We start from the raw sequence: 6598 nt of genomic DNA, 5'->3' as shown, positions 1-6598 counted from the left end.
ATATATATATATATATATATATATATATATATATATATATATATATATATATATATATATATCTTAATATTTTTAACCAAAATTGGAAACTTTCAGCTATTATTTTTCAAGGATTTTTTCAATAATATCTGTCTTTCCCTTCTATGATCCAAATATTATAATTGATATCCCTCCAATTATTGTCCTATAAGTCCCTGGAGTATAGGTTCCCATAGGCCTTCTGTGGGCTAAGATCCAATATCAGTTTAGTTTCCAAAGTCTCAGAAGGCTTCTTCGGGTCTATCCTCTGTGTGTCACTGAGTGGTCAGTCTAGATTTTAGGCATATATCTACTATCTCCTTTTTAAAACTCATTGGTATTATTATTAATATCTTATTAGCACATGCTCAAATTGACACAACATACCTAAGAGGACATAAAAATAACATTTATAAGTTTTTTTTTTCTGGTGTTATTACCTCTCCATATTCTTCCTAGTTCTTGGTGATTCCCCTTCAGTTGTCTAACTGGGAAGTGTTTACTTTTGCAGTTCTGCTACCTCTTAAGATGAGTGGCTGGCAAACAGAGAAACTTAAAAGCAATGGTGTGTGGCTCACCTCTGTTGTTGCAGTAAGTTAATCAAGCAGGAATTATGGGTTCTGTCTCTGAGAGTACTGATTCCTGAAGGCTCCTATTTCTGTCACTGCTGTGGACGCTAAATGATTAGATAGAAGGCAGGGCATAGAAGAGAATAACTTGGATACTCTTCCTTTTCTAATATTGGAGATATATCTCTATCATTTCTCAATCCAGAAGTAAAAGATTTTTCCTAGAAGTGCTTGCTTATACTATAGTGCTCACTTCCAGTTTTCTAACTGGATTAATTTCAGATATGAGAATCCCAGAATCAAAAAATATAGGAAAGTCATCACTAGTTTGTTGCTTATTCAAATTTTGATTATTCTCTAATAGCCTTGATGATGTTAAATTTGAATTCTTGGCTAGATAGCTGCACCATGTGCTCTTTCCAGGCCTTAGTGAAATCAGCAGGAGACAAAGAATAGAAGGTGCTTAGTAATCTCACTGAAATTATAAGTTTAAAATTAAATTTATGATAGTCTAAAAGTGCAAACAACACAATGTCCAACATCAATGTCAAACAAAATGTGATTAGTCATACTATGGTATACTTGTGGGGTAAAAGATGAAGACTGAATGTTAAACAATTTTTGATTTATTTGTAGGGTGATAAAATGTTTCACAATTGCATAGTGATAATAGGTATACAATTATGTGAATACACCAAAAATTACATATCAACATTTTATCTACATATAAGATATTTGAATATATTTCAATGAAGTTGTTACATGGGATTACACAGAGAATTATTGATTGAGTCATCAAAATATGAAAACCAGTCCTTGATGAAGAAATCACTATGGTTCTCTAATAAGGAACTAATTAACACGATCCAGTTATAATGGCTATCTTAATTTTGAAGTAGTAATTAAGCTTAAAATTAATTATAAATCATTTGCAATAGCAAAAAATGACTGATGGTTTCACTAGCATCTCTAAAGATCAAACTTGGAAAAATTGAGAAAATAATTCAGTTAGTTAATTTTTCTCCTATTGTGAAACTCAGGATAAAAGCAGTAGCCAATAGGTCAGGGAAGTAGATATGAAAGAAAGGAGGTGAATAAGTAAAGCTCCAGTTTTATGCTTTTGGGATACTTGTGAAAGGAAAGTTGTTTTCCTTTAACTATACCTTTTAGCCATTTTGCAAAGAGGTAAAATTTAGCAACAGGGTTGTAATGATATCTGGTTTCCACAGCAGCTCAATTTATGAGGAGTAATGAGAAACTGATTCAAAGTGAAAAAAAAGTATTAAGGGCTTGTTGTATTAACCCACCTGCCCTCAATTCATCAGAAAAAACTCATACGTCTTGAGGAATCTTAGGCCAAAACAAAGTAGGCATTTTCTGCATTTACTATTGACTCCAACAGATGTCCAGCTCAGAACAGATTTTAAAAACATTTAAAAAGTACTATCAAATGGCCATAGACTAATCAGGATAGTCATCAACTACAGAATGGCATAGAGTCCTTATAGTTGGATGTTGTGGCACATGTTCTGGCCCCAGTTAATGAGGAAGTTGAAGCAGCAGGGTCAAAAGTACAAGGCTAGCCTTGTAACTGAGCTTTTGGCTATGTTATTGGCTTCCACCAATATTTATCTACCAACCCTCCCCACGACAATCCTTTCCAACCCCTAACATTAGGTAGGCAGGAAAAGTTAGAGGGAAAATGAGGTATAGACCTCTTTAGACTACTTTCTGCTGATTAGGGCCATCGATTTTTTTGGGGGGAGTCCAATCTTTGTAGTCAGAATACCAGCAACAAGCAATCCAGCAGGAACCACCAGCAGCAAACGGAGCAGCAGCTGCCATAGGCCCTCTCGGGGCTCTTGTATTTAAACTATCTCAAGAGTCCCTAGAATTCTAAATATAAACTATCTGGAACTAGCAAAAATTACACCCCTTCTACAGCATAAGACTAATCATAGGTAGTGGCTGTGGACAATCTGAAGCAGCCCCATATCCCACACCTGGGAATAAAACAAAAACATATTCACACAACCCAATGGGGTTTTTAAGAAACCAAAATTCTTGCTACAGTTACCAAAACAAACAAAAAATAAGTATTTTTAAATTATTCAATCTCCTTTATGGATATAAAGGAGACATAAATTAACATTACTTAGAGATCCCATCTCATCCTGGAAGGGATTGGGTTGGAGAAGGTTGGTAAATATAGGAACCAAAAAAAAAGTAGCCAAAAGCCTGGTTACAAGTGGCACCCAGATGTGAGGCTAGTCAGAATGGGAAACTTGGTTTCTAATGCCATAGAGGAGACAACAGAGTGTAAGGAACAAATATTGTTTCAGGACATCACCAAAAAGTTTATTGCAGCTGCTTCTACTGGGTTCTTTCCAGCTATGCTCGCAGAGGTGATTTTCTGTTTTGTTTGTTTGTTTGTTTGTTTGTTTTTATTTTTCCTATATTAAAAAAAAGGTTGGGAGACTGGTTGAGCAGTTTGAAAAATTATGAGCTTATATGGAGGAGTCTGAGAAACAAACAAAAATGGATGAAATGGAAAAGCCAAAAGGGTCACGTTGTTTTCTTGTTCCTTAAAGGGTTGCAGAATTGGTTGTGCAACTGGAGAGGTTTCAGGTAGAGGTGGAAGTGCTTGGAAATAGAACTGCAGTGAAAAAGGGAGAACAAAAGAGGTCAGACCCAATGAAGGAGCAGGAGAATTGGAACTTCCTGCAGGATGAAAGAGGAAGGCAAACCAGGGTAGAAGGCAGATCCACAGCCCCACCCAGCATCACACACTTTTTGGCAGTTGGATGTGTTTCATCTTGCAGAATTTGAGAAATTAAGTTTGTACACCATACCATTGATATACATATGGGGTTTCAATGGGCTTTGAGTTCTGAAAAAACTCATTCGGTAACTGCATATTTATTAGAAATAGTGGCAATTATAGGGATACCTACACAAACTAAGACTGATAATACCCCACATATCTCTCCAGTAAGATGAAATAATTAATTACATATAATAATATAAAGCACAGTACAGGTACGCTACACAATCTTACAGGACAACCAGGTGTAGAAAGATCTAATTTCACTTTGAAAGAAATGGTTATAAAACAAAGAGTAAAGACAACCAGAAACAGACTAAAGAGTACCACCTCATGTCTGCTTCCCCCTTGGGATATCCAGGTTCATTGTGCGCCAGGCTTTGGTGGAGGTAGGTGGGAAAAGCTGAGCCAGGGCAGGTGGGTGCAATGCAGAATCTCAGTTGGTGGCTGAATGCATGAGAAACAACTTTCTTGTGAGACAGCTTCAGTAAGGCAGTTTGTTTAATGGGGGAGGGGGGAGTTCAAAGCCTATTTAAACCTTAGGGGAATAGGTAAAGCCTTTTGAGTTAAGTATATATCATTGGCAGGGTTAAGGTTCTGGGAATGCTTTATTTGCCCGAAGAGAAATTCCAGCTGCTTGCTGGAAATGACCTTATAAGGAGATAGGGAGTTTAACCTGTAACCTGGCCACCAGGCTACATGACCACCTCAAGGGTGGCAGAGGTAGGGGGATTAAGGCTATGTATGATTGGATATGCAGGCCCAGGGCAAGGAGGAATGAATACTACTCCTGCCAGTCTTTAGACAAGATTTTTTGGGGTTTGGACATGCCTTGACCTCACTCTTGCTCAGGGCCAAATTTCCTGGTTGCATGGCCCTGTAGCACCACATCATATTGCTTTGTTAACTTTAATTTTTTTAATGTTAGTGAGAAAAAAACCACAGCAGCTGAGAGACACTGGGTTATAGAAAAAAAAAACTGTGGAATAAAATAAGCCTATAAACTATAAGGATGTGCTAATATCGGAATGGAAGCCTGCAATAGTTGTGTGCTGGAAACATGGTTTTGTTTGTTTCCACAGGGAATGAAAATATGTGGATACCATCAAAACTTCTAAAGATTAGATTTGACCAGAAGAGACGCCTGAAATTTTTGGCTACAGACATGGAAGAAGACACCCAGTAGAACAAGAAAACAGGTGATACAAATGCTAATTCCCTTACATAGGAACAGCTCAGGAGACTAGCTAAGACATGAATGCCTCTGAATAGTCAATGAATCCTTTTCACTACCTGGTGCCAATGAGTTATTATTACATTCCATTCTTTCATATGGCAAGGATGGAGATTTATATTACAGTTTGGTTATATAATCCAAACGGGCTTATAAAAATTGACAGATGCCTTTCATCTGCTCAAACATAGAGAATAAAATCATCATTAACTAATTTCAGCACAGTGCACATTACAAACATGTGTTAATGCAAAAATGTCCCCACTTTATTTTCTTTAAATTTTGTTTGTATACAGAACTAGAACCAGGCACCAATGAAGACAAAGCAAGCAGCCCACATGATTCAGCCTTACAGACTGTCTCAGCTGCTGTTTCCTCAAAACTTGCATCCAGTTTTTTGACAACTTCAAAGTGGCTATCCCAAATAGGCTAGCCTGACAGACTGCGTCAGACAGGACATCAGTTAAGCCCTGCACTTTCCTATCATATTGAGATTGTACAGCAAGTGAAACAGCTAGCTTTCCCAGGACTTGGCCAATATCCTAATTTTTTTTAGGAACCCCAAAAGATGCTTTCACCTTCAGACAACAAGAAGCAATTTTAAAACATTATGCCCTCATTCCTGAGAGGCAGGGTGGGTGGGTTTTGGTCATTTGCTGGGTCATGGATATTTGTCATCATTTATTTACCTGGTTTTGAGTCAGCTTTGGTAAGTGGATTCAATCAAGAAAATGCCTACAAGTTGTTTATTGCTTTGGTCAGGGAGGAAACACAATAAACGGGGTTATATTCAGGGATGAATTTCTCTTTCTCCCCTCTAGCCTTCTTTCTCTTCTATTTAGTGTTGGGGGAAAAAGAATAGAAGGAAAAGGTAGAGTATAGGAATATAATGGCAAAAATGATAGATTATTGTATATGCTAGAAAAAGAAAAAAAACATGAATTATTGTATCTTCTTTTAGACTAAGAAAGCAAAAATTCTCAAATATTTTACATTGATATGGATTATTGTATATTTATAGAAATTTAAGGTTATAGTTTGCTACAATAAACTAAATATATGTTTCAACTCTTGTTTAAGGTATTGTACATACATAACTCTTTAAAAATATAAAGTTATAGTCCTTGAAAGCTGCTACCGCTGTTTAGATAATTAAGAATGAGTCAGCAAAAAGCCTACAAACAAGTGGAAACCAAGCAACTCGCTACTCAATGATAAAGAAAGAAATAAAAATCTTCCTATAATTCAATGAAAATGAAGGCACAACATAACCAAACTTATGGGACACAATGAAACCAGTGCTAAGATGAAAGTTCATAGCACTATGTGCCTTCAAGAAGAAATTCAAAACATCTCATTTAAGCAACTTAATCGCTCACCTGAAAGCCCTAGGCGGGGAGAAGCAGACACACCCAAGAGGAGTAGACAGCTTGAAATAATGAAGCTTATGCCTGAAATAAATTAATTAGAAACAAATAAAACAATTCAAAAAAATCAATAAAACCAAGAGCTGGTTCTTTGAGAAAATCAACAAGATAGATAAACCCTTAGCCAAACTAACTAAAAGAAGAAAGAGACTAGCCAAATCAACAAAATCAGGAATGAAAAGGGGAACATAACAACAGATACTAAGGAAATCCAAACAATCATTAGGTCTTACTTCAAAAGCCTACATGGCACAAAATTTGAAAATCTAAATGAAATGGACAATTTTCATGATTGATTCCACTTGCCAAAGCTGACTCAAGACCAGGTAAATAAATTAAGTAGTCCTATATCCACCAAGGAAATATAAGCTATGATCAAAAGTCTCCCATCCAAAAAAAAAGCTCAGGGTCAGATGGTTTCAGTCCAGAATTCTAACAGACCTTCACAGAAGAGCTAATACCAATACTCTTTAAACTATTCCACAAAGTAGAAACAGAAGGAACATTACCAAACTCATTCTATTAG

The sequence above is a fragment of the Psammomys obesus genome, unplaced genomic scaffold, assembly GCF_907164565.1.
Source record: "Psammomys obesus unplaced genomic scaffold, mPsaObe1.curated_primary_1811, whole genome shotgun sequence".
NCBI classification, from domain to species: domain Eukaryota; kingdom Metazoa; phylum Chordata; class Mammalia; order Rodentia; family Muridae; genus Psammomys; species Psammomys obesus.
This window is presented reverse-complemented; position numbering follows the sequence as displayed.